This window comes from Schistocerca cancellata, chromosome 1 (genome assembly GCF_023864275.1).
Source record: "Schistocerca cancellata isolate TAMUIC-IGC-003103 chromosome 1, iqSchCanc2.1, whole genome shotgun sequence".
In the NCBI taxonomy this organism is placed as follows: domain Eukaryota; kingdom Metazoa; phylum Arthropoda; class Insecta; order Orthoptera; family Acrididae; genus Schistocerca; species Schistocerca cancellata.
In genome coordinates this window covers 644,270,891-644,298,021 of record NC_064626.1, presented here as the reverse complement: position 1 = coordinate 644,298,021, position 27,131 = coordinate 644,270,891, and the positions used below count along the sequence as shown (strand labels likewise).

Below are 27,131 nucleotides of genomic sequence, written 5' to 3'. Positions count from 1 at the left end.
TATATACAGAGCTATTACAAATGATTGAAGCGATTTCATAAATTCACTGTAGCTCCATTCATTGACATATGGTCACGACACACTAAAGATACGTAGAAAAACTCAAAGTAATGTTCGGCTGTAGCAGCACTTCAGGTTTCTGCCGCCAGAGCGCTCGAGAGCGTAGTGAGACAAAATGGGACAGGAGCCGAGAAAGCGTATGTCGTGCTTGAAATGCACTCACATCAGTCAGTCATAACAGTGCAACGACACTTCAGGACGAAGTTCAACAAAGATCCACCAACTGCTAACTCCATTCGGCGATGGTATGCGCAGTTTAAAGCTTCTGGATGCCTCTGTAAGGGGAAATTAACGGGTCGGCCTGCAATGAGCGAAGAAACGGTTGAACGCGTGCGGGCAAGTTTCACGCGTAGCCCGCGGAAGTCGACGAATAAAGCAAGCAGGGAACTAAACGTACCACAGCCGACGGTTTGGAAAATCTTACGGAAAAGGCTAAAGCAGAAGCCTTACCGTTTACAATTGCTACAAGCCCTGACACCCGATGACAAAGTCAAACGCTTTAAATTTTCGGCGCGGTTGCAACAGTTCATGGAAGAGGATGCGTTCAATGCGAAACTTGTTTTCAGTGATGAAGCATCATTTCTTCTTAATAGTGAAGTGAACAGACACAATGTGCGAATCTGGGCGGTAGATAATCCTCACGCATTCGTGCAGCAAATTCGCAATTCACCAAAAGTTAACGTGTTTTGTGCAATCTCACGGTTTAAAGTTTACGGCCCCTTTTTCTTCTGCGAAAAAAACGTTACAGGACACGTGTATCTGGACATGCTGGAAAATTGGCTCATACCACAACTGGAGACCAACAGCGCCGACTTCATCTTTCAACAGGCTGGTGCTCCACCGCACTTCCATCATGATGTTCGGCATTTCTTAAACAGGAGATTGGAAAACCGATGGATCGGTCGTGGTGGAGATCATGATCAGCAATTCATGTCATAGCCTCCACGCTCTCCCGACTTAAACCCATGCGATTTCTTTCTGTGGGGTTATGTGAAAGATTCAGTGTTTAAACCTCCTCTACCAAGAAACGTGCCAGAACTGCGAGCTCGCATCAACGATGCTTTCGAACTCATTGATGGGGACATGCTGCGCCGAGTGTGGGAGGAACTTGATCATCGGCTTGATGTCTGCCGAATCACTAAGGGGGCACATATCAAATATTTGTGAATGCCTAAAAAAAAGCTTTTTGAGTTTTTGTATGTGTGTGCAAAGCATTGTGAAAATATCTCAAATAATAAAGTTATTGTAGAGCTGTGAAATCGCTTCAATCGTTTGTAATAACCCTGTACCTTGCGTATACAAATAAATATGTTTACCTTTTTTGCTGTCAAAGTATTCCACCTAAGAGACATTGAATGGGTATCTATTAATCGTTTACGATACAACAAATTATGTATTTCTTGTCAAATTTAGTTCTTCGGGCAATATGCATTGTCAAACAGTATGAGTTATAAAAAGTAGCAGTTTTAGAATATTGCCCTCCTGTGCGGACACCTGTGGTTAATTTGTTCAAAAATGGTTCAAATGGCTCTGAGCACTATGGGACTTAACATCTATGGTCATCAGTCCCCTAGAACTTAGAACTTAAACCTAACGACATCACACAACACCCAGTCATCACGAGGCAGAGAAAATCCCTGACCCCGCCGGGAATCGAACCCGGACGCGGAAAGCGAGAACGCTACCGCACGACCACGAGCTGCGCACGGTTAATTTGTAATACTGCAACATTTGAGTTGATTTGCAGATCGACAGTCGAGGTTCGCAACAACAGCACCGAGAGAAGACAATTCTAGAGCAGTCAAATTGAGCTGCTTTGGCTCCAGTTGTGTCCTTGTATGTCAATGGAGGCAATTCAGATTTTTTCATCGAATTTATAAGTGGTACATACTACTGTATTGTCGTATCTCTCATAAAAATGGAGTGAGCTGAGAGTTGACAGAGGAAGCGTACTGGTTTCTTTCATTAATTTGTGCCGTATCAATGCCAAAATATAACACAAGCTACTGTGCGGCTCCCTGTAAAACCACAATACTTTTTAGTAATCGTCGAAACTGTGTTACGTGCTGCATTATTACGAAATTTGGGAACATGCGGTCGCTAAATCCGACACCTTTCTTATATTTACTGTGTAGCTGTTTCTGTTATTTCGTCACGTAACACCCTATGAAGAAGAACTTGCTCACTATGAGACCGATTTTCCTCTACTCATTCGATACGTTTGTCTCAGTGGCGCTGTTCTCCACATTAAAAAGCCAAAGATATTGTACCTACTTCCTGCTAGCTTTCTGAAACTGCTCTGGCCTTTAACATGATTCTCTAAGCGTTATGTATGTGAGGAAATGACAGTTAGTTGCTTGCTATAATTATCACGTTAAGCTACTAATTCTCTTGCGGTTATGATGTAGATACGATTGTACATTAGACTATTTTATCCACATAAGGTTGGCCCCGGTTGAACAGTGGCTAAATACTATACGACGGATTAAAGATATTGCGGTCGATTCCCGACGAGATTTAGGATATTTATGTGTCATTTATCGCTTCTTTCATTCATGAAACTGTTGATTAACGAGTAAAAAGCCGAATTTCCTCATCGTTAGGAGCCACATCAAACTGTTGCTTCCCCTACAATTGGCTGGTTGTCAGTTCAAAGATCGGAGGAAGGTTGTGGCACACCTAGTAAAGTGATGTGGTGTTCAAACACCAATCTTCAGGTAGATGACACTTTAGCTTTAAGATTTCTTCACCACTGATGAGTTCCATACGTTAAAAGTCAACTAATACTGTCTGACAGATCGTTAAGACCTGATACTGACGGCAACGGTCTCGTCACCCATACTTAACTCTCCGAAAGTCACTTCCATGTCTATTATCATCTTTAGACATCTGTGTAAAATATTTTAATTTGTAACATGTCCTAGACCGGTATAAAAAGGTCATCATACATCTTGTGTCTTCATCCATCTGCTGGTTGCTTATCAAATTCGAAGCAAAAAAAAAAAGGAAAAAACTACTTCAGTTCACAAATAATACACTATTTCAGTAATTAAGATGTAAGAAAAGAATTTGGGGACAAGAGTAAACCAACTGGCTCGTACTGAATACCGCTCGCAACCTGCATCTTCAGAGTATATAATTACGCTAGAAGGTAATTACTGCCCTTTCATTGCCATATGCTGGCCGGTCCCAAGACCACGAACGCTTTATAAGGACATTTTTCGCTATTTTTTCTCTCCTCATTAACATATTTCAAATATAAACGCCGTCCCCACACGTCATACCACTAACAGCCATTTTACGTGTAAGCCCACAGTCGAGGTAGAAATAAAGAGGACACTATGTTTCCCTGTCCAATAATCAGACAGTTCTGAGTGTTTCTGTCTCACTTTCAAGTAAGATCTGATTGAGTCAGATTCACTTGCACGAAGATATAGAATTTGCTGAAAAGAACTTTTGTCTCAAATGTTCCTCACCATCTGTCTCCATGATGTGACACTTCGATAACAAGTTCTTCCCATCTTCTTTAACATAAATCTTCAGCGATGGAAGTCGTTAAACGTACTTGATGAAGAAAGAAGAATTAGACACGAAAAAATAAAAATACCGATCAGCAAAGTGCACGCTCTCGAGGAAGAAGAAACACCAAGCAAATTTCCATGGACAAAAAACAATTCCCTGTGTGCTGCGTAGCAAGTTATCTTACTTTTAACAACAAGTATAATTTTATACATCTGTAGTAGCTTTCTTTGATGGTTAGTAGGATGCTTAGTTGTTTAAGGTCCACGTCAAACTACATCCAAATGGTTAAGAGAGTTCAAAGTTTGAAGGACGATGAGGGCATACCACATCACTACGGTGTCGGTTGGGGAGGGCTTTACTTTCTTTCTGGCTACGCCTCTCTTCATCCACCTAATAATGGGAAATATCGTGTCAGCGATACGCAGTTATGATTGGAACACAATTCTCGGGGCTCTGATAACATCAATGTTCCTGAGCATGTGAGGATGCCTCGGATGAGTAATTTGAAGGGAAAAAAAAGCGAATTTGGAAGAATATTATTCTTTGGTGTTAAGCAGTGTAGGCACCCAAGGCACCCAAAACCAGTACGTAATAAATAATACGTGATTTTCTGCAGTTAAAAGCGGATAAAGAAACGAAAATATATCACTATCGAATCTCAATATCATAGGTCTGCTAACGAAATGACATAGTGCATCGGCAAGACGATGAGAAAACAGTTGTTACGCAATGTTTAAGTACACATATCAAGACAAATACAGCAGTAACATTCGTTTGGTGTCTGGAAACGAAATTTTGCACTGCCGAACAATATCTCAAACTATTTGTGAAGAGAATAGTCTGTACTGATAAGTAAAAAATTTAACATCACATCACAAATGCAAAGCAGTTTTCATCATGATTGTAACCCGTAAATCGCTTATACCAGATTGATGTGCTCTACTGAACTTCGCTCAAAATAGGTCAAATTTAGTTGCAAACGACTTATTATGAATGGATCGCTGGACAGAAAACTAGCAAACGATATTTGCACTTACTTACGAGATGGAGCAGTCCCCCGCTTGGCGCGGACGCGACGTAAACATAAAACAGTGGCAAATCACACTGCGCACCTCTGTGAAGCGCACTCACTGGGGAACGCGAACACACTGGCCACGTCCCGCCAGCACTCGACTTGGCCGCCGCGAGCCGCCACGGCTGCCAACGTTGCAGAGGCACACGGCACTGCCGCGACAAACGCCGCACGGATGGTTGTCCACAGAAATGAGGGGATACGGCGCATAAATAGTAAGCTGCGATCTCGTTCTGTTTTACTCCTGCCTAATTGCTGCGGATATGGACACCTTAAGCTTATAGTGTGATTGCGGTTATCAAGAAAACGCGATACTTTCTTTTCATGGCGTGGTGCTCATAGTGGTTGGTAGCAATGACACGCATCATATCTTTCCCCACCGGGAAAATGTAAAGTCAGTTCCCGTTATTTATCGGTTTCTTTGTAAAGGAAATTTAATTTCTTCCCATTTAGAGAACACAGTAGCACACACACTTGGTTGTTTGCACGCACTAAGGGAAAACCTTTTTGGCAGAAGTTTCAATTTGCACAAGGCCATTAAACCTATGTAAATGCAGAATTTTTTTTTGGGGGGGGGGAGGGGGAGTGAGTGCTCAGATGCACATAAAATGTGAAAAATTCATAATTCAGAAAGATCTGCTGGTAACGTAATGAAGATTTACATAAGAATAAAGAAAGACATGAGTTAACCCTTCAAAACCGACATCCGACATGTGATGGACCAATGTCGCATCGAGGCCCGTAAAATACCGGACCAATGAAAGTATGACCTCACTATGAGAGGAACAAAAACTTGAGTTTACAAACTGTAACCCGAACAATTAAAGATCACTTCCTACCTTCCATCATCAGCTATTCTTCTTCCTACGAATGGTTTGAATGAAATATTGTATAAACATACCGTTACTGAAATGAGCAATTCTGGTTATATATCTACTATTTTTTTTCTTTTCTTGTCGACTGTTAAATGAAACGAAATCATTAAGTCATAGATGCAATTGACCACACAACAGAGCAGTGAAATACACTGAAACTGTATACAGATAGACACATAGGAATTAATAACGTTAGATGCTAGTAGTTACTCTATTAAATCAATGGGAAAAGTCGAAAAATTGAGTTGCACTTGGATATGAACCAGGTCTCCCGATTATGAGGCATATGCGCTGACTGCTGCACCATCCAGACACAAGGCTCATTGCAACTGCACGGACTACCCTAGCACGCTTCCTGTCAGACCCAAAATCTCGACTTTTCCACACACTACTCGTGTAATGCCCCTTTTCATTATCGTCATTACTAGCAGCATCCCGTAAAAGTTCGAGGGTGGTGTGCACACGCGTCCATGTGGCGCAGTGGTCAGTGCATCTGCCCAGCAAGCAGGAGACGAGGGCTCGAATCCCGGTCCAGTTTAAAATTTCATCTTTCCCCATTAATTTAAATCAATGCCCACTGGCACCTAATGTAAATAAGTCCTTTGCGTCTTGATTCATAGTGACTGCAGGATCAAACTGGTGTCTGTTGCTTCGGACATGTCCGAAATAACACACACCACATACATGCATACGGACAGCAGCGCAGAGAAAATGACGACTCAGCCAAATATTAGATAAAAGGGAAAAGCATTTTTTGTAGCTGAGCATAGTCGGATGTTTCTTTCCAAGAGAGAGATGCAGTAACACATACACGCCTCTGTTACGTAAAATTAATAGTCTATTCCATGTGAAAAGTAAAAATATGCAATAATTTATAAGTTATAATTTATATTTTAACACTAAAGAGAAGTAGGAACTTCTGACGTAGCCAGTGCCAGTCCAAAGAACCGATCCAAAATAAAGATGTACTTTAGTTGATCGCAGTTGGTGTCGCGTACCCGACACCTTAGCTGAATCGATAAGACACGCGCTTAATGCGGAGGTACGCCTGTTCGAATCCATATGGAGAAAGATTTTCACTGCCAGCATTAGGGGAGGGGAACTGGTGGTGTGAAGTTCCTGATCACCTGTATCTGCGCCAATGTCACAGATTAAATACCAAACCTCTCCCCAGTGTGTCACGAAGTGAGGTTTTCCGTTCGTCAGATGGAGACGTTATGTTCAGCTGCCGCCTTGGTGCTATGTGCCAGCACCGGGTTTCAATCTCTCCCTTCCCTTCAACTGCAAGCACTAATCACAATCATCCTTACGGCACAGATACACGACTGACAATATCGGGAAGGTAGAAGGAAGGCAACGGCAAACCACTTCCACTACGACCTTGCCTAGAACGGCGGCTGCTCAAGACTAGTCTTGCGTCGCGTGACCGTCCCCTGACGCCTTACAGCGGAGCTATCTCGCGCGGGCGATTCCGTAGCACGTCAGTCCACACCGGCTATCACTGGCGTTAAAGGGTTAAATCCACTGAAAATAAATGAGTACAAACTGTGGGAATGAGGTCAATGAAATGAAATGACATCAACATAGGTTGTTCAGAAGTGCTGAACCTCATTGGGAAGAATACACACGATCCAATCAAGTTAATGTGACCATCGCCTATATTCGACGTCAACGTGCAATAACCACTCTGAGACTCTAGCACGAGAGAGTATGTACATGGTGATTGTAATTAAACTTTCAAACCGCTGTAGAAATAACACCACTCCTCACAATGAAGTCAAATGCAACGGAATATTATCGGAGAAGGGGAAAAACGTATCGCAGAAGAAAAATAAGGTAGTAACAAAATGTAGAAATATATGGCACTGTAAGCATCATAATTTAATAGTGGTCGATTACAAATGACAAATGAATCATACAGCAATGCCTAAGGTGTACGTTTGACGTTAAACAAACTGTACTACTCAGTGTGCGTGTGTGTACAGGTGTGATACTGTTATTTAACGTAAGCCCATCCACCACGGCAAGGTCATATCCATCGAATGGGAAAAAACGGTTTTTAGTTGTCCTGAGGCCAAAAAACGGCACAAAAAGCATCGATCACATCGGTTTTAAATTGTCCTGATGTCAAGAACCGCAGAAAAAGAATCAGCCAAAATCAAATCAGATTATTAATTTCCGTGTGACTGGCGCAAAACGAGTTCAATATGCTGTCCACCGTTTTCTGCAACAAGTTGAAATTGAGAAACAGCATGTTCCACAAATGATCGAAGTGTTTCCGGGGTTACGTTAAGAATGTGTTGCGCAATGTGTGCCTTCAATGCAGCTAAGTTTGCAATCAGCACAGTGAACACAGCACCTTTCAATAGCCCAACAGCCAGAAGCCACACGGATTAAGATCAGGCGATCGGAACGGCCAGGCTGTACGGAAGTGACGGCCGATAATTCTAGCATTTCCGAAATGGCGCTTCAGCAGCTGCTTAACTGGATTTGCAATGTGCGGAAGGGCGCCATCTTACTTATAAATGATCCCGTACACACATCCACGTTGTTGGATAGCTGGAATGAAGTGGCTGCGCAAAAGACATTCATAGCGCTTACCAGTAACAGTACAGGAAACAGGATCTTCCAAAAGTATGACCATATGATAAATGGTGCCGTAAACCAACAGCACACAGTGACCTTTTCAGGATGAAGCGGTACTGGTTGATTTGCATGTGGATTTTTCGTTGCCCATATTCGACAATTCTGTATACTGACATATCCTGTTAGATGGAAGTGGGCTTCGTCTGACCACAAAATCTTCCACGGCCAATCATTGTCCACTTCCATGCGAGCAAGAAATTCTAAAGCAAATGTCTCTCTTGCTGGCAGGTCAACGAGTTGCAACCCGTGGACATGGGTGTAGTGTTGGCAGAAGAGCCAACACCGTGTTACTAGAGAAGGCCGAAATGTACGCGTGCAAGCTCACGCAGACTGGCGTGAGGTCTGGAACAGTTAACGGAAATTATAGTAGCAAATAAAGTACGTAGTTGAAGTAATACTTAACTTTATTCCATAACTGGTGTACATCGGTCAGATGGTTCATGCTTCATCAGATACATAGCAAAGGATAAATGGCGCCTTGCTAGGTCGTAGCAAATGACATAGCTGAAGGCTATGCTAACTATCGTCTCGGCAAATGAGAGCGTATTTGTCAGTGTATCTTCGCTAGCAAGTTGGCTGTAAAACTGGGGCGAGAGCTAGGACGTCTCTCTAGACCTGCCGTGTGGCGGCGCTCGGTCTCCCATCACTGACAGTGGCGACACTCGGGTCCGTCGTATACTAGCAGACCGCGGCCGATTTAAAAGCTACCACCTACCAAGTGTGGTGTCTGGCGGTGACACCACAATGGGTAATTTTGAGTGGATAGCAAAGAAGGATGTTTCGTAGGGTTTTACGCACCGTGCTCACGGTTATGTCCAATGTTCGGGCAATTCTCCGTGCACTACACGTTTGCACACCACCACTCGCCTCCTCCTGCATTGCTGTGCCCACTGCTTCCACTGACGTCGAATCTATTCGTTTCCTCCCTCTAGAAGCTTGCACACCACAATAACCAGTCTTTTCGAATTTCCGAATCATTTTCTCCAGACCTACGGGAGTCATCGGACGAACACCTTTTTTCAAACCCTTCAATGTCCGAAACTTCTGTATTCTTGTAATACAGCTTTAAAAGCAGAGCGCGATCCTGCATTGAGCCAGTCATCGAGCAGACGCGAAAGGAGGAAAAGCCGTGTACCCGGCGTGTTTATTCCAAGGTCAATGGGTCGTGGGCATGACAGGTGTTTTCATTTGTGTATTATGACACATACAGCGCCATCTATTGATCAGTTTTCACATTTTTTCTTCTGCCATACTTTTTCCCCTTCTTCGATAATATTCCGTTGCAATTTGACGTCATTCTGACCAGTGGCGTTATTTCTGCAGCGTTCTGAAAGTTTAACTTTAATTATAATCACCCTATATATAAAGCGTGTCTACCAGAAAACCTTGCAGTCGCTGTTGTAATGCACGAACGAAGCGATTAATTTGACCTCCAAAAGAGCATCATCATTATCATTGGCTTCCGTGCCAAGGAGGGAAGCACTTCCGAAAAGGCTACCCATCGTGGTTGCCAGCCGGAGTGGCCGAGCGGTTCTAGTCGCTACAGTCTGTTACCGCGGGACCGCTGCGGTCGCAGGTTCTAATCCTGCCTCGGGCATGGATGTGTGTGATGTCATTAGGTTAGTTAAGTTTAAGTAGTTCTAAGTTCTAGGGGACTGATGACCTCAGAAGTTATGTCCCATAGTGCTCAGAACCATTTGAACCCACCGTGCTTACAGTATACCGTGCAAGACAAATTGGCGGCATCCAAAACCAGCACCGAGGCAACTTTCGTGCTCCACAGAACATAGATGACAGCAGTGAACGATGGCTGCAGAGACGTGTACTAGAAGTGCAACTTTTGAGCAACTAATTGCAGAGATGAACGAAGGGGCTACCGACAGATTCTCCTCAAAGACCGTTCGGCGAACGTTGCTGCGTATGGGCCTTTGGACAAGGTGTGCGGTTCATGCGTCCATGCTGACTTACTCATCGGTGACGAAGGCTGGAATTTGTACGCCAATACCACAACTGGACGTCCATCGCGTGGCGATAGGTAACCTTTTCGGGTGAATTCCCTGGGTGATCTCGCCTTTCAAGAAGACACAATGGATCAACACATGTAGACATCTGTCCTTGGGGACTATGTCCACACCCTAGATGCAGTTTGATTTTTCTCGGCACGATGGCATCTACCAGCAGGGCAATGCAACAGCTTGCAGTGTATGCGCGTGGTTCATTGAGTACTAGGGTGAGTGGCCACCAAACTCCCGGGATTAAAACCCAATCGAGAATCTATAGGACCACCTCGGTCGGGCTCTTCGCGCCATGGATCCTCAACAAAGAAACCCAGCGCAGCTCGCCACGGCACTGGTGTCGGCATGGCTCCACATCCCAGTTCGTACCCTCAGAATCTCACTGCAAGTCGCTCAGCGGTCCGTATTGAAAAATATGCCCATTCAGGCTTTAAAAAGGTCGTCACATTAATGTGGCTGGACAGTGTCTCCAGGCCAACAAAACTTGCACAGTTTCTCTCTATAAAATAAATTCATTGCCAGAAAACTTATATTCTGCATTGAAGAGATTTTATAGTGGCGTGGTACAACTCAAAGTTAGTTGCATTCGACTTCCATTTGGCGAAACATTCTCTTCGTCAGTCCCCATAGTTTCCTATTCGTATCAACCAGAAATTTTGTTCAGTTGGAAGGAGGAGCAGCTTCAGGGCTATTGCACCCCAAATGTCAGTTAAAACTAAAACTGTTCTATAAACTGTTAATAATTCACTATTTAAAAGTCCCATTTCTTCATGTGATTTTCCGCGAAACTAGCAGTACACTAATTCGAAAGATTTTCCGTTATTGATTTTTCACAATTGCAGTTCTTAAGAGGTGTAGTATTTAACTGCCAAGACTGCGTGTAATGGCAGTGAGGTGTCGAGTAACACCTTAACAAATGAAGGGCTTCTTTCAATAGTGGTACAAGTCCATTTTTGTTCATATTGAGATACAGAGTCCTAAAGTTAAATGATCGCTGAAAATTCTGCAGTTGAGATACCATAAATATTCAAGCATATGGCTTCTTGCTAGAGATGAACCTTTCTTTCTGTTTGTTTGGCTCATTATAGAAAGAAAAATGGAGGTAATGGACTTATACCAATATTGAAATAAGCCCTTCAAATATCGGCCAATTCAGCGCATAAGATTTATACCTAGCCAATTCTCTGTCAAAAGTGAGTAAATTTTCCTTCTCTTCTGACGCAGTTGTCAACTACACATCAAATGTGAGTAAAAATTTCTCGGTGTACATGCCGCGTCAAATCAGGATAAATCTCCGAGCTTTCGACCACTGCCTCCATGGTCTTCGTCAGGGCTAAAACTGACTGTCGTGAACTAGCGAGGTTCCCACTTTTATATGCCAATGACGGCTTCTTATTGGCTGGAATACGTCAGCGATATGGCGCGTAGCGAGGTGGTGCCCTCTACTTCCATAGATGTAGTTGCTATCCCGTGTTGCTTGCAGCGCCATCCCTTAAATCAGGAGGTAAAGTGCGAGAAGTTTTTCTCTGCGATTTTTCTTTATCCAGTGCACTCTTCCAAGTGTTGCTGAGTGCATAGCCGTTGTCTCTATTAAAGTTATTATCGCTAAGTCTAATTTCGACTGCTTCTCGGATCACAGAGTCCCAGTAATTCGATGTGTGGGCTATTACTCTGGTTTCTTCAAATAAAATCTTATGCTTGTTAAGCAGGCTATGTTCAGCCACCGCTGATTTTTCCAAATACCTGTATTTCAGGTGGCGTTGGTGCTCGATGCAGCGGTCGGCAACGGTTCTTACAGACTGGCCCACGTAATTCTTGCCGCATTCGCAAGGAATAGTATAAATTCCCGGCACTCTTAAGCCGAGACTGTCTTTGACTGGTCTCAACATTTCCTTAATTTTCATAGGTGGCCGGAAAACTGGTTTTATTCCTTGCCTCTTCAGGACTCTGGCTATCTTGCTCGTTGTAGCACCGCAAAAGGGAAGCCGCGCTATGTGTTGGTCCTCTTCTTGTATGTGGCCGGCATCGTGTCTAACTTTCTTGGACAATACTGATTTAATTTCACCGGCAGAATAACCATTCCTCTTGAAAACAGTCGTCAAATGGTTGATCTCGGGACCGAGGTGGTCCTTGTCGGAAATAGTCCTGGCTCTGTGTACTAAAGTATTCAGCATAGCTCTCTTCTGAGACGGATGATGGAAGCTATGGCTATGCAGATATAAGTCTGTATGGGTTGGCTTCCTGTACACAGAATGGCCCAGTCGTCCATCCGGCTTTCGCTCTACCAACACATCTAAAAAAGGTAACTTCCCTTCCTTCTCTAACTCCAATGTGAATTTTATGTTTGGATGTACACCATTCAAATGTTCGACGAACTGCTGCAGCGTGTCACTGCCGTGTGGCCAGATTAAAAAAGTATCGTCGACGAAAGCTCGGAGATTTATCCTGATTTGACGCGGCATGTACACCGAGAAATTTTTACTCAGGAAATACGTCGCGAAAGACTTCGTAGCCACACATCAAATGTGTTTCGCGATGAATAGTGTAAAGCGAGAGGTAACTCGCTGTCTTTCTTATTCAAAATGAAGACTGTTTGCGCAATAAAAGGTGCTAACGTAATTCTAAATATTACAGCTTATTTAAATTTATAAATTTTGGTTTTCAGAAGCTTGACTGTTCACCCACTTACTGTATCACAGTGAACAGGTAAACAATTTTTGTACGAAACCAGAATTATTTGTGATCAAAAAAGCAACGTCACCTATAGTAATACCGTAAACGAGCGTTAGACAAAGATCGTGATATGTACAAATTTCTGATAACAATAATTAAAAATTCGAGCATCTGTGAGCTATCTGGTTTACATCTGCCTTATCTGGCCGATGCAGCTGCGGAAACAGACAACTCCTTAGGAGCCATTGCTGCTTAACTAAGTTATGGGTCTCAGTTAACTTTCTATTACTCCTCCTTAAAGACACGGTTTTCATCAACTGCAAGTGAAAAATCAGATAGAAAAATACGTAGGTGATATGATTATTGAGTGCAGGAGGCGATTTATAATTTTGCACTGTAGTCTTCTTTTGAAAATCAATTCATTTACCTTGATCGCTATCCCAACACAAGTACTGGATTGATAGTTTCGGCAATATGTATTGCCATTTTCAGAACATTCTACTACTTCGATTTCTTATGATCTGAGGATAGCAATGTATATTACCGAAAGTATTAATTCAGTAATTGTGTTAGCATAGCGATCTTGGTAAACAAATCGACTACAGTACAAAATGCATTTATAATTTCTTCCACAGCTGCCATATTAAAACCTGAAGGGATTAGACGTTCAATGCTAACAGTTCCGACTCAAGCAGTACATAAGTCGTCACGTTAATGGCAGCAACTATTAGTTGGCAAAGTTCTGGGACGTATGGGAGCAGCAATTTGGTTACGACGGGTCATTATCATCGTTATTAAATTGTGAACTTGGATTACAGGTATGCAGTGTTTGCAAGGGCTGATGATGACAGCAGCTGAAGACAAGCATATTGAAACGTGTCTGTTAAATTCGTTTCATACTATCTAACTTCTAGCCGCGCGACTGCTACGGTCGCAGGTTCGAATCCTGCCTCGGGCATGGATGTGTGTGATGTCCTTAGGTTAGTTAGGTTTAAGTAGTTCTAAGTTCTAGGGAACTGATGACCATAGATGTTAAGTCCCATAGTGCTCAGAGCCATTTTATCTAACTTCTAGTTCGTGCTGTCACGCTCAATCAGCTGTAATTTACTTTTGTAGTTGGTGTATACCTCATTGAGTGGTACATAGCTACATTAAAATATCAGTTTTTCCAGTATGCACCTTATCCTATGTATATTATCTACAATTTGTGCTCCCAAATTTCCTTTTTCTCTTTACCATCTGTATGAATTAGTGAGTGAGTGAGTGAGTGACTGCGTATGTTGAATTTATCTGTTATATTGTTACAGTACAGCATCTGGATGTCTGCTGTGGTAGCAACTGCGTAGCCTACGTAGCTCCCTCAGTAAAGGCAAAGAGATTTGTACCCTTTGGTAGACATCCGACAGTAGTTAAGTTGGTGGCGGAAAGGTCTCCTCTGGTCTCTTCGGCTACCTGAGGGAAATTCATTGCAGGGAGAGCGCGCTCTCGGCACCCGGGACTGGATCCTTTGTCAGTGAAGATGGTACTCTTCCGAGCGACTTGGCGCTGGTGAGTGTGTTATTGTGTGATGGTATGTAGCTATTCTACACGTTTGGCCTGCTAGTTCGGTAGTCGAATTCTTATATTCTTTAGAGTGTGGTCACGAACAGAGGCGTGCACCGAGCCTGCGCGGCCCGACCGACCAGCCGGTCGAGCCGCAGCGGGGCCCGCCGGGCAACGCTTTGGCCCGCTAGAATCCGAGTCCTCCCGGCAGACTGCCGGGCATCTCACTGTCGCAGGCGTGAAACGAAATCTCTGTGGCCCATTTTCAAGCAGTTTTTACTTCGCATAGTAATTAACGACGCAGTACTTCACACCTTCGGCCTTATATTAAAGTAACTGAGACTGTAACATCAACAAGATGGTTTCTTAAATCTCCACTGTTGCATGTAATTATTAACCCTTTGATTGCTGTTAACGTCATGCTGCCTGCCTCTTCCTGGGCGCTGTTGACGAGCTAAGTGGCAACCGTTTGCCGGTCTCTGAGCGCTGATGACAAGTACAGACGCGCAGCTACCTTAGTGGTGAATACGAGATACGTTGCACAGCGGACTTCCCGACACCATGTCTCAGAAGCTTTCGCAGTTCCACCGAGCGAGGTGGCGCAGTGGTTAGACACTGGACTCGCATTCGGGAGGACGACGGTTCAATCCCGCGTCCGGCCATCCTGATTTAGGTTTTCCGTGATTTCCCTAAATCACTCCAGGCAAATGCTGGGATGGTTCCTCTGAAAGGGCACGGCCGACTTCCTTCCCCATCCTTCCCTAATCCGATGAGACCGATGACCACGCTGTCTGGTCTCCTTCCCCAAAACAACCAACCAACCAACCAACCTTTCGCAGTTCTGGCCTCTAAGTCGTCCGATTCTTTGTCTGTTGTGAGCCTAGGCTTCGCACTACAGAGTTCCCCGTTCCACGGAATCTACAGCAGTGTTCTTCGTGTCCTGTATTTTACAAAGAAAATGGCAAGATTTCGTAGGTGCACTGGCAGAGAAATCAAAGATTCTTACGAGGAGTGACAGTGAAGATGCACGACTTGATTTTGACGAAAGTGATAGCTCTTCCACAGAATCGGAGAACTGTAGTCAGAAACCTCCCAGGTCATCAGGGTTGTCAATGCAGTCTAATGTTTCAACAAGAGGTGTAAGTTGTTCTGAATCTGAAGAATCAGAAAGTGGTAGTGAAACGCCTACGAGGAAATCACGTCTTAGCGATAAATTTGGCTGGAAAGAAAATGATTTTCGGTCATTTTATCAAGAATTTCATGATACGCTATCGGGACATGTGTTTCAAATAGGGAACGAGCCAAGTATTCTGTCAGTTTTCGTATTTTTTTTTCGGAAGACTTGATGAATTATATAGATGACGAAACGAATCGGTTTTATTTATTCACCAAGGAGAATACTCCGGAATGAGAGCATTCTCGAATACCAAAGTGAAAAAATACTAGGTTTGAAGGAATGTATTGTTTCATAGCTTTCTGTCTTCTGATATCTCGCGTGAAGAAATTGAAAATTAGCGGCTGCTGGACCACAAATGTTCTCCAACGTTTAGTGAATTTATGTCAAGAGACCACTTTTTGTTGCTTACGAGAATGTCACATTCCAGTGACAACTCTGTCAATACTGGAGGAGACAGATTCTTCGAAATTAGGAACATTGTCGTACAGAATTTCTTTGTGTATTTAATCCAGATCAGAAACTGTGCACTTATGAAACTTTGCTAAGGGCGCTTATCTTTCAGACAATTTATTCCATCAAAATGGAGTAGATTCGGAATAAAAACATGTGTGTTACGTGTTTTTAAGACTGGCTAAGTCTTAGACTTCATTGTTTATACAGGGAAATCAACAGAAACTGAGCTCAGCAATTTGGGGAAAAGTAGTAATGTAGTGGCTACATGAATAAAGCTCTGTTTAGAACGTGGACGTAACCTCTACCTCGATAACTGGTACTCAAGCCCAGACTTACTTTCCTGGATTCACAGTCAAGCGACGAACGCATGTGGTACTGTCCGTAAAAACAGATGCAACATGCTGAAACTTCAGAAGAAACTGAAACGAGGGGATATTCAGTTTATGTTTACTAATATAATGCTTGCTATAAAGTAGTGTGACAACATGGAAGTGTGGATGTCGAGCACTTGTAACTCCACGAAAATGGTTGACAGAAAGACTGACAATAATACTGGAGAGAAAATTAAGAAAGTCGCAAAGCACTGTAGATTATAACTTGAATATGGGAGCAGTTGGCCGTTCTGATGTGCTACATAGCTCCGTCGGAAGTATACGGAAAACAATGAAGTGCTGTAAGAAGTTCTTTCTTCAAGTTCTCAATCTGTGTGTTTCAAACGCCCATGTCCTACACAGGTCACTAACACATCGTAAAATGTCGATATCGGAGTTTCATCTGTCGTTGGTAAGGGAACATACGGAAACAAATTCATCAGAGCGCAAAAAAGCTGGCAGAGGAAGGTGTTCTGATGATAATCCTCTAAAGTTTGTGTGGAGGCATTTTCCAAACATTATAACAAGTGAGCATTCCAAGAAAAGTACTCTAACGCGTAGACGCACTGCTTGCTGGAAACAGAAAGTGGGTCGAGAAAACAGTTAGGAATGTAAAACATGAAAGGGACCTTTGTGTGTTGTAACCTGTTTTGAAAATTAACTAAAAAAAAGCGAATTACTAATCGCACCACAAAACGAATACAACAATGCTATAAGAAAAAAATCTTCGGAAACTAAAAAAATTAAAAAACTAAATTGAAAATATATTTTCAACTTCACCAGTGCCGGTCCAAACCTCGGATCAAAAACAAAGATGGAAAATACACTGAAGAGACAAAGACACTGGTACAGCTGCCAAATATCGTGTTGGGCCCCCGCGACCACGCAGAAGCACCGCAACACGACGTGGTATGGACTAATGTCTGAAGTAGTGCTGGAAGGAACTGAGACCATGAATCCTGCAGGGCTGTCCATAAATGCTAAGAGTAGCAGATAGTGGAGATCTCTTCTGAACAGTATGTCTCAGGGCATCCCAGATATGCTCAATAATGTTCATGTCTGGGGAGTTGGTGGCCATCGGAAGAGTTTTAACTCGGAAGAGTGTTCAAATGGTTCAAATGGCTCTGAGCACTATGGGACTCAACTTCTGAGGTCATTAGTCCCCTAGAACTTAGAACTAGTTAAACCTAACTAACCTAAGGACATCACAAACACCCATGCCCAAGGCAGGATTCGAACCTGCGACCGTAGCGGTCTTGCGGTTCCAGACTGCAGCGCCTTTAACCGCACGGCCACTTCGGCCGGCCGGAATAGTGTTCCTGGAGCCACTCTGTAGCAATTTTAGACGTGTAGGGTGTCGAATTGTCCTGCTAGAATTGCCAAGACCGTCGGAATGCACAATGGACGTGAATGGATGCAGGTGATCACACAGGATCCTTCCGCACGGGTCACCTGTCAGAGTCGTACCTAGAGGTATCAAGGGTCCCCCATATCACACCAACTGCGCACGCCTAACACCATCACAGAGCCACCACCAGCTTGAACAGCCCCTGCTGACATGCAGCATCCAGGGATTCGTGAGGTTGTCTCCATATCCGTACACGTCCATCTTCTCGATATGATTTGAAACGAGACTCGCCCGACCAGGCAACATGTTTCCAGCCATCAACAGTCCAATGTCGGTGGTGACGGGCCCAGGCGAGTCATAAAGCTTTGTGTCGTGCAGTCATGAGTGGGCATTCGGTTCCGAGGGCCCATATAGATGTTTCGTTGAATGGTTCTCACGCTGACGCTTGTTGATAGCCCAGCATTAAAATCTGCAGTAGTTTGCGGAAGGATTGCACTTCTGTCACATTAAACGATTGTCTTCAGTCATCGTTGGTCTCGTTCTTGCAGGATCTTTTTCCGGCTGCAGCGATGTCTGAGATTTGATGTTTTACCGAATTCCTGATATTCGCAATACACTCGTGAAATGGTCGTACGGGAAAATCCCCACTTCATCGCTACCTCGGAGATGCTGTGTCCCATCGCTCGTGCGCTGAATATAACTGATCTATCAATTTCACCAGACACTTGTTGTCTTATACAGGCGTTGGGGACTGCAGCGCCGTATTCTGCCTGTTTACATATCTCTGTATTTGAATACGCATGCCTATACCAGTTTCTTTGGCGCTTCAGTGTATATTCATAAAATCTGAAAGGAACTCTTTAATTTACAGTTTATGACTTTGAATCTTCTCTATATGTGAATTTACTGTGCTAACAAAAAGACAGAGACTGCACAGCTTTTAAATATTGGAAACTCTGTTGAGTACTTAATGTGCAACAATGGAAACTACAGCACAAGAAAAATGATGTGTGGCAGACAATCATTTCCAGCGATTCCAAACTGTAATAGCACTAATTACCATCTGCAAAGGACCGCTGCATCTGTGCCTCGATGGAACATTTTGCACAGTGTACGTATTACCGGTAAAGAATCTGACTGCGGATGACTAAGCAATCAGTTTGCTGTATTCTGAGCAACATAGGGTAGGAAATGTGAAATTTCCAAACACGTCACCAAACAAGTTTAACGAAGTGAAGAAAAATTGTTCTTAGCGTTACTCACAGTAAATTCCGATATTGTAGCGCGATATGAAAGATGATCTGTATGTCGCGTTCTCCGATAAACGACGTTATACGACGTTCTGAACAACAAAAACAACGTACAGTAACCTTTAATCTATTCGTTATTTAATTTGTTCTTGAGTTAGTACTGTGAGGAACCCATAGAGAAATTCAGGTGTTATAAACGGGTATGCAAGAAAGAACAGTTAAATATTGAGGTAAATCTAACGAATCAAGTCGCTTTCGGCATAAGCTACAAGCAAGATATAATTCTTAGTGGTGGAAAATATTTTTAATCATTCCGTTTTATTCTGCTGTAATTCATCTACAGAGAAACTATGTAGTGAGAGCATTTATTCTGTATCAGCCGTGAGAGGGCACAGTGCTTCGCCTGGAGTCGCAGTCACTCCAGAAATATTCAGCACAGGGTGGGTGGGGCAGCGACTCGAGGAATCGGCACTTGGCGCTGGTACCGGATAACTCCGCAGGCCGCAGCGCCTCAGCGCGCTAAGCAGATGGTGCTCCCCCAGCAGTCAAAGGGTTAAATCAACTAATTGATTAGGTACATGTGAAAAACGCTGTACCTTACGATGCAGTGAAAATAGTTAATTGTATAAATGGTCAACATATTAATCAGCGAATTTTCACAGTAATAACCTAGGTATTTTTAAAGTTTTTATTGAGTGGCACAGATATAAGATGGTTGTATCACAGCGGAAATGTTCTCATACTGTATGACGTTTATCTTTTTCTCGCCAGGTAACCCTCTCCTTAGGCGTAGTCTGGCTTCCGACGGACATTTTGATAAAAAATCGACAGTTTAAATTTATTGCTTCACGGACCAAACAAAAACCCTTATAACGTGCAAGACCATACGAATCTTTCTTTAAAAGCCTTGCAGTTTGGGAAATCTGTCTAAATTCCTGTCAAACTGAGTTCTTCGATACCCTTCACGATTTCCTGGTAGAAATTCATCTTACTTCGGACGAAAATGTCAAGAATAAAATTAAGGAACATTGAAGGGATTTGGAAAAATTTCAACCACGATTTTCGTGCTCTATCTAACAACAACTGGATTCGCAATTGCTCGGAAAAGACAATAATTTTGGAATTCACATGAAGTGTGAATTGAAACTAGCAGCTAATCGAGACTTCCAGTGACTAAGTTACAGAAAATAAATCTTTGTCCTGTCCTTGGTTAACCTTAAACACGCAGTTTCCAATGCTACAACATAAAGCGGTGACAAGTTTATTACCTGTCTTGTCCACATATCTGTGCGAAAAGGCTTTTCCTTGTTACACGTATATAAAAACTAAATCCAGGACCCAACTTCACAGCGAAAGCACTCTGAGACTGTCTTTACCTTCTGTGGTTCCTGTTTTCAAAGTTATCTCACATGCAAAGTAGTTGGCTCCTCCTCGACGAATTCCGAGTAAGGAGGCAGGAAAGGGGTGGACGTTACCGTTACCGTTGGTTGTACAGAAAACGCAAACACGTTATTTAAAAAAAAAACTCTTAACAACCATTTTTAAAAAGATTCCACTACACTGGCTGCTGAAAGCCTTATTAGAAGAATTGCACGTTATTGTCGGCTGAAGGCCACAAGCAATGTTACAAACAAATAATGGCTGAATGCCGGAATTACAAGTGGGAAAGGCAATAACATGTTAAAACATGAGGGTAAAATTTAAACAATTACTAAACTTGTCCAAATAAGACAGAGTGATTCACAGACAGTGCTCCCTGGATCGCCCTGAGGAAGGTGACTACAGCTGTGTAATCGGTGAGACAGGCAGCCAAGAGTAACAGGATGGCAACTCACACAAGGGGTAGCTTAAGCGCCGACCGACCGACCGACCGACTAACTAATCCGCCTAACGTCCGATCACCGATACAACGATGGAATATTTTTAGGCAAGGGTGAAGAGACTGACAGCAAGTCTTCAGAGACACACCCAAGGTCGAAGGAAACACTAGAACCAAGGTAGACCTCCCAAAAACATATGCACAGTACAATTCAAGAAGCTGTCGAACTACACGCCGTGCCGGACAGCATCAACTCGACGAGGAAAGGCACACTGCCGGAAAAGTACGCTAATCTTCATGGCAGGTAACTGGGGCGTTAGCGGCCACAAGGCGAAAATACCGCTGGTTGCACTTCACTAATAAGAATAATACTAAATCCAAACTAACATCAAGAAGTGGAAGGCGGCTAATAGCTTCCGGCAACCTCACAGACTCCACTTGTGGCGGTTGGTCTCACCGACCCTTGGAGCAGCAACACACAAACAACAGCGAGATCTGAAACAGTGGAGGTTTCAGTACTGGACACGGTTCACTCTACTTCAAAGCCCCTTGGTCCGACAGTGCCTGCCCTCGCGCTGTGGGCCTCCTCGCTGCTCCATCCGAAGCCGAACTACCGACATCAGAACGCACGCAGCATTTAAGTAACTGGATGTTAAAAACCACACAAGATACACACGGACGCGCGGAGACAATTCCACAATGTCTCAAACAATACTAAAAACAGTCACTGAGAAACAACACGGACGAGTTATAAGTCCGCACAAACACAGAGAAGCGGTCGGAAAACCAAACGCACGTCGTCCACTGCGACGATCGACCGAACGACCAACCAACGGTCGTCCCCACTCAAGTCAGGCACGGAAAAGATCCCAATATAAATCGAGGACTGACAACTTATTGCCATGAGGGCATTTCGACGGGCAGACACACACATAGGTGAAAGTTGCACTACTCAAATATCACGGTCCATTGAACCAAAACTCGCTGAATCCGGTCCTTGACGTGCACTCTCGCGACCACATCCTTACGTCGGACAGTACATGCGTGTCGCCAGCGGCTGGGCGAGTACTGGCTGTCCGGCCCCTACTGCTGCTCCGCCCCAACTCCACTCACTCGACACACGACGACCCAGAAATACCAGAGGCCGCTCCAAAGATGGTACCACAGTACGCGCTATCGATAAGCGCTGCTGCTGCTACTCACGGACAGACAAGGCGAGCAAGTGTAGTCGCGCCAGTGAACACACTAAGCAAACGAGACGCCACTATCGCTATTACAAGATGCCAAGCTGTGAACGACATCAACGCGAGCCGCAGACGGCTCAGGGTTGAGTCAGTCAGTTCCATAATGGAATAATTTAGATTAACAGAAAAGTGTAAAATACTTTAATATTGCATATAAGACCTACCCATTGTGCGAAAGCTTCTTCAGCCCTTTTGATGTGGTACACGTGAAATGTAAAGCATTGTAAAAGCATTAGGGCTACCAAATCATTGGTAAACACGAAAAACTGCAACCAGTCACTTTTACGATATATTTACTCATTCCATGAACCGGTTTTCGAACCTTTTCAGGCTCACATTCGGATAGTATACAGGATATTACACAGCTATTTCAGTCATAATGCTGGGTGCTAGTTCTGTCGCAGGAAGATGGAACATGCTTTAGTGAATCTTCATGAGTATTGTTTATGTGCCACTTTGATTCCAAAATTTAGTTTTGTACTTACTGCGACGGTATAGGCTGCTTTCGTAATTAATATCCATCTGCTGGCTTCCATTGCGCCGGCCGCGGTGGCCGAGCAGTTCTAGGCGCTTCCGTCCGGAACCGCGCGACAGCTACGGTCGCAGATTCGAATTCTGCCTCGGGCATGGCTGTGTGCGATGTCCTTAGGTTAATTAGGCTTAAGTAGTTCTAAGGGACTGATGACCTCAGATGTTAAGTCCCATAGTGCTCGGAGCCAATTAATTTTGGCTTCCATTGTAACGACCAGTTGGTACCAACAAAAGCCGCCAGTACCACGGCAGTAAGTACAAAACTAAATTTTGGAGCGAATTTGGCAGCTAAACAATACTCATGGTGATGCACTAAACCATGTTCCATCTTCTTACACAGATCCTGCACCATGCATTATGACTGAAATAGCTACATAACGTCCTTTACACCATCTGAAGATAAGCCTGAAAAGGTTCAAAACCGGTTTATATAATGAATAAGTAACTACACTCCTGGAAATGGAAAAAAGCACACATTGACACCGGTGTGTCAGACCCACCATACTTGCTCCGGACACTGCGAGAGGGCTGTACAAGCAATGATCACACGCACGGCACAGCGGACACACCAGGAACCGCGGTGTTGGCCGTCGAATGGCGCTAGCTGCGCAGCATTTGTGCACCGCCGCCGTCAGTGTCAGCCAGTTTGCCGTGGCATACGGAGCTCCATCGCAGTCTTTAACACTGGTAGCATGCCGCGACAGCGTGGACGTGAACCGTATGTGCAGTTGACAGACTTTGAGCGAGGGCGTAAAGTGGGCATGCGGGAGGCCGGGTGGACGTACCGCCGAATTGCTCAACACGTGGGGCGTGAGGTCTCCACAGTACATCGATGTTGTCGCCAGTGGTCGGCGGAAGGTGCACGTGCCCGTCGACCTGGGACCGGACCGCAGCCACGCACGGATGCACGCCAAGACCGTAGGATCCTACGCAGTGCCGTAGGGGACCGCACCGCCACTTTCGAGCAAATTAGGGACACTGTTGCTCCTGGGGTATCGACGAGGACCATTCGCAACCGTCTCCATGAAGCTGGGCTACGGTCCCGCACACCGTTAGGCCGTCTTCCGCTCACTCCCCAACATCGTGCAGCCCGCCTCCAGTGATGTCGCGACAGGCGTGAATGGAGGGACGAATGGAGACGTGTCGTCTTCAGCGATGAGAGTCGCTTCTGCCTTGGTGCCAATGATGGTCGTATGCGTGTTTGGCGCCGTGCAGGTGAGCGCCACAATCAGGACTGCATACGACCGAGGCACACAGGGCCAACACCCGGCATCATGGTGTGGGGAACGATCTCCTACACTGGCCGTACACCACTGGTGATCGTCGAGGGGACACTGAATAGTGCACGGTACATCCAAACCGTCATCGAACCCATCGTTCTACCATTCCTAGACCGGCAAGGGAACTTGCTGTTCCAACAGGACAATGCACGTCCGCATGTATCCCGTGCCACCCAACGTGCTCTAGAAGGTGTAAGTCAACTACCCTGGCCAGCAAGATCTCCGGATCTGTCCCCCATTGAGCATGTTTGGGACTGGATGAAGCGTCGTCTCACGCGGTCTGCACGTCCAGCACGAACGCTGGTCCAACTGAGGCGCCAGGTGGAAATGGTATGGCAAGCCGTTCCACAGGACTACATCCAGCATCTCTACGATCGTCTCCATGGGAGAATAGCAGCCTGCATTGCTGCGAAAGGTGGATATACACTGTACTAGTGCCGACATTGTGCTTGCTCTGTTGCCTGTGTCTATGTGCCTTTGGTTCTGTCAGTGTGATCATGTGATGTATCTGACCCCAGGAATGTGTCAATAAAGTTTCCCCTTCCTGGGACAATGAATTCACGGTGTTCTTATTTCAATATCCAGGAGTGTATTTCAGAAAAGTGAATGGTTACAGTTTTGTGAATTTACATTAGATAAACAGTCACGGGTTTTCTAAGTTCCGTAATGGATTAGCTTAGTTAAACCATCTGCTTTGAATTCAGTTGTATTGTATTGTAATATATGTAACTGGGGACCTAAAAAACGGCGGAGAGGCCTCGTCCCCGATGTAGCCCGTAGTGGTACACAATCCCACAACAGACTACAGCAGTCCATTCACCCCACCGCCGTCCCACACCGAACATAGGGTTGCCGTGCCGCCGCGATTTGTTTATGTTGGCAGAGCGTGGACATTGCAGCAGACGCTTCGCCATAAACAGAAAGAAATCGCTCTGGCTCTGACTGCAGTGAGCGGACATCACTGCCTGCAGGTTCTTTTAGTAACCAACGTGAGTCTCTATATTAACCAGTGATGAAATGGCCACTCTGTTTGAATCCCAAGAAAATAGGAACCTTCGCACAAAGTAATGTGAGGTGATATTAAAATTTTTCCAACACACAAAAATTAAATGCAGAGCTTTCGTGCACGCAGTAGTGGCACGCAAGGAAATATTATGTCTTGGAAGCGTATACTTCATTTCCTCCTCTCATATCAACGCTCTTGTTTTTGTATGAAGTGAGAAAATAAAAACTAACGTTTCTGAGCAGCATATAAGTCATTATATATTCTCATATCATAGCTTTTGTTTTAGTATGAAGTGAAAAAATAAACAGTTTAGGGTTCTGAAGCATAATGACACTAGATTCTTATCGTAGGCCCTAATTCTGCAGTGAATTGCATGACAAATATTACTGTCAGCTATACAGCTGAAATGACTCACTACATACGTACTGTAAGTTGCACTTGGTTGAGTGATCAGCTCGCTGCAATCCTGCTTCTACTGTTCGTAAATACTTGTATACTGACCATTCGTAATTTGACTAAATATGCGCTACACTCTGATTCGTATGTGTATGACCTGGATTAGCTCCATCACGAAGCAATGACTGTGTAATGGATGCCGTTGAAGACCCGTTACATTGATGGCAGGACAAATGTTCGCAAATCACCTGTATTGCCTCTAAAAACAATTGCATCTTAAATATCGAAGGACAGACGTCCACACTGTCACAGGGCGCTGAAATAAAGCAACGGTGGCAAAGTAAAATTTGTGCCTGACCGTTTTTTTTTTAATTTTTTTGAAAGGAACCTTCCCGGCCCCCGACGGGAGGTGGGGGCCAAAGTGGGCAACCCGAGGCCTGGCCACGATGTCCCACCCTCCAGAAACCAACTAAAGCGTATGGAACGTGGAGCAGAGGTACAATAAACATCCTTTATCTATTTATTTTTCTTACCGTTATTTTTCAAACATATATATATATATATATATATATATATATATATATATATATAATTTTATTTATTTAGTTTTGGCAGTAATACCATCGAGAATATCAGGAAAGCAGCATCACGCGAGGAGGACGACGTAGCAAGACGTCAGACTAAGAAGAACATGCCGATTACCAGTGAATATATCGGTTCTAAGTGTGGATAGGCGGGGATCGACTCTTCATGACAGGAACACCCCAGCTCTTGGGTGAGTTGTGGGAAACACTGCAGAGGAAATTGGAGAAAAATTGCCTGTTTTATGGATTGCGAACAACTGTACAGTGGCGCTCGTCTGTGTCCATAACATCACAGTCGACACACAGCGGGGTGTCTGCGAGGTGAATCTTGTGAAGGCGTGACCGGAATACTTGCTTCCCATTGACAGTAAGGTACCATGCAGCCTGGATGTCAGTGTCAAGATAAGGAGCGCACACCGATCGCCAAACGGCACGCCAGTCGACGTGGGGAAGCTTCCCTCAACCACATTCGGTGTCCTGTGCTGCTGAAGGAAGCCATAGATCGCCTCCGTGGATGTCAATTGCGCCGCCAGTACCACAGTACGGACGTAGCTCACAGTTCAAGGAAAAAGTGGCGGAAGTAAAAGAAAGGCGGCGTAACTTCAAAAAGTTGGATAGGCGCTGCGAGAGAGTGTGGTGCAAGGGCCTCCAACAATAGGCTGGTAAGGCACGTAGGACTACGGCGCCACAACCTCATGTGAGAGCCAATGAAAAGGGCTACCGCTCTGTTAGACATATGGCTCAGTCAGACCTAAACCTCCGCTGCACCGCGAGAGGGTGAGGGTTTCGTATCTTATCTTGAATAGCAAGCCGTGGCAAACAAACGAACCCAATGCTGGTAGCATGCGGCGGGCCATGGATGGCGGAATATGGAGTGTCTGTGCCACGTGGGGGACACGTGACGCCAAATATACTTTACTTATTGTGTGCGTTGCAAAAGATCGATTGCTCATAAACGGTGATCTAAGAGCCCAGCTCGTAGTTGGGAAAGTAGACGTCTGCAGTTGAAATTGTCCGCTGCAGATCACTTGAGAAATTGAGTCCTAAACATCGGAGAGTATCAGTTACACGCAGCACTGTCTGCAGGAAGTCCCGCACCTACAACCATGGCGCTCGATTTGTGGACGTTAAGGCAGCTACCCATGCCAGTGAGTCCCTGACCTCAGCACCGCCACGAAGAACGATGACGAGATCGTCTGCATATGGAGTGCAGCTGAACACATGGTAGCTGAGAGCATGCCAGAGAGGCGTAGACGGAGGCCGCATA

General features: G+C 44.5%; 1 protein-coding gene across 1 annotated transcript in view; it reads right to left on the bottom strand.

Moving 5' to 3' along the window:
• LOC126183392 (uncharacterized) overlaps positions 1-4,723 on the bottom strand; it is a 661,091-nt gene extending 656,368 nt beyond the window's left edge. The window contains exon 1 of the mRNA XM_049925338.1: positions 4,620-4,723. The gene's annotated coding sequence lies outside the window, so the exon portion shown is untranslated. The remainder of the gene's footprint in view (positions 1-4,619) is intronic.
• Positions 4,724-27,131: the final 22,408 nt, after the last annotated feature.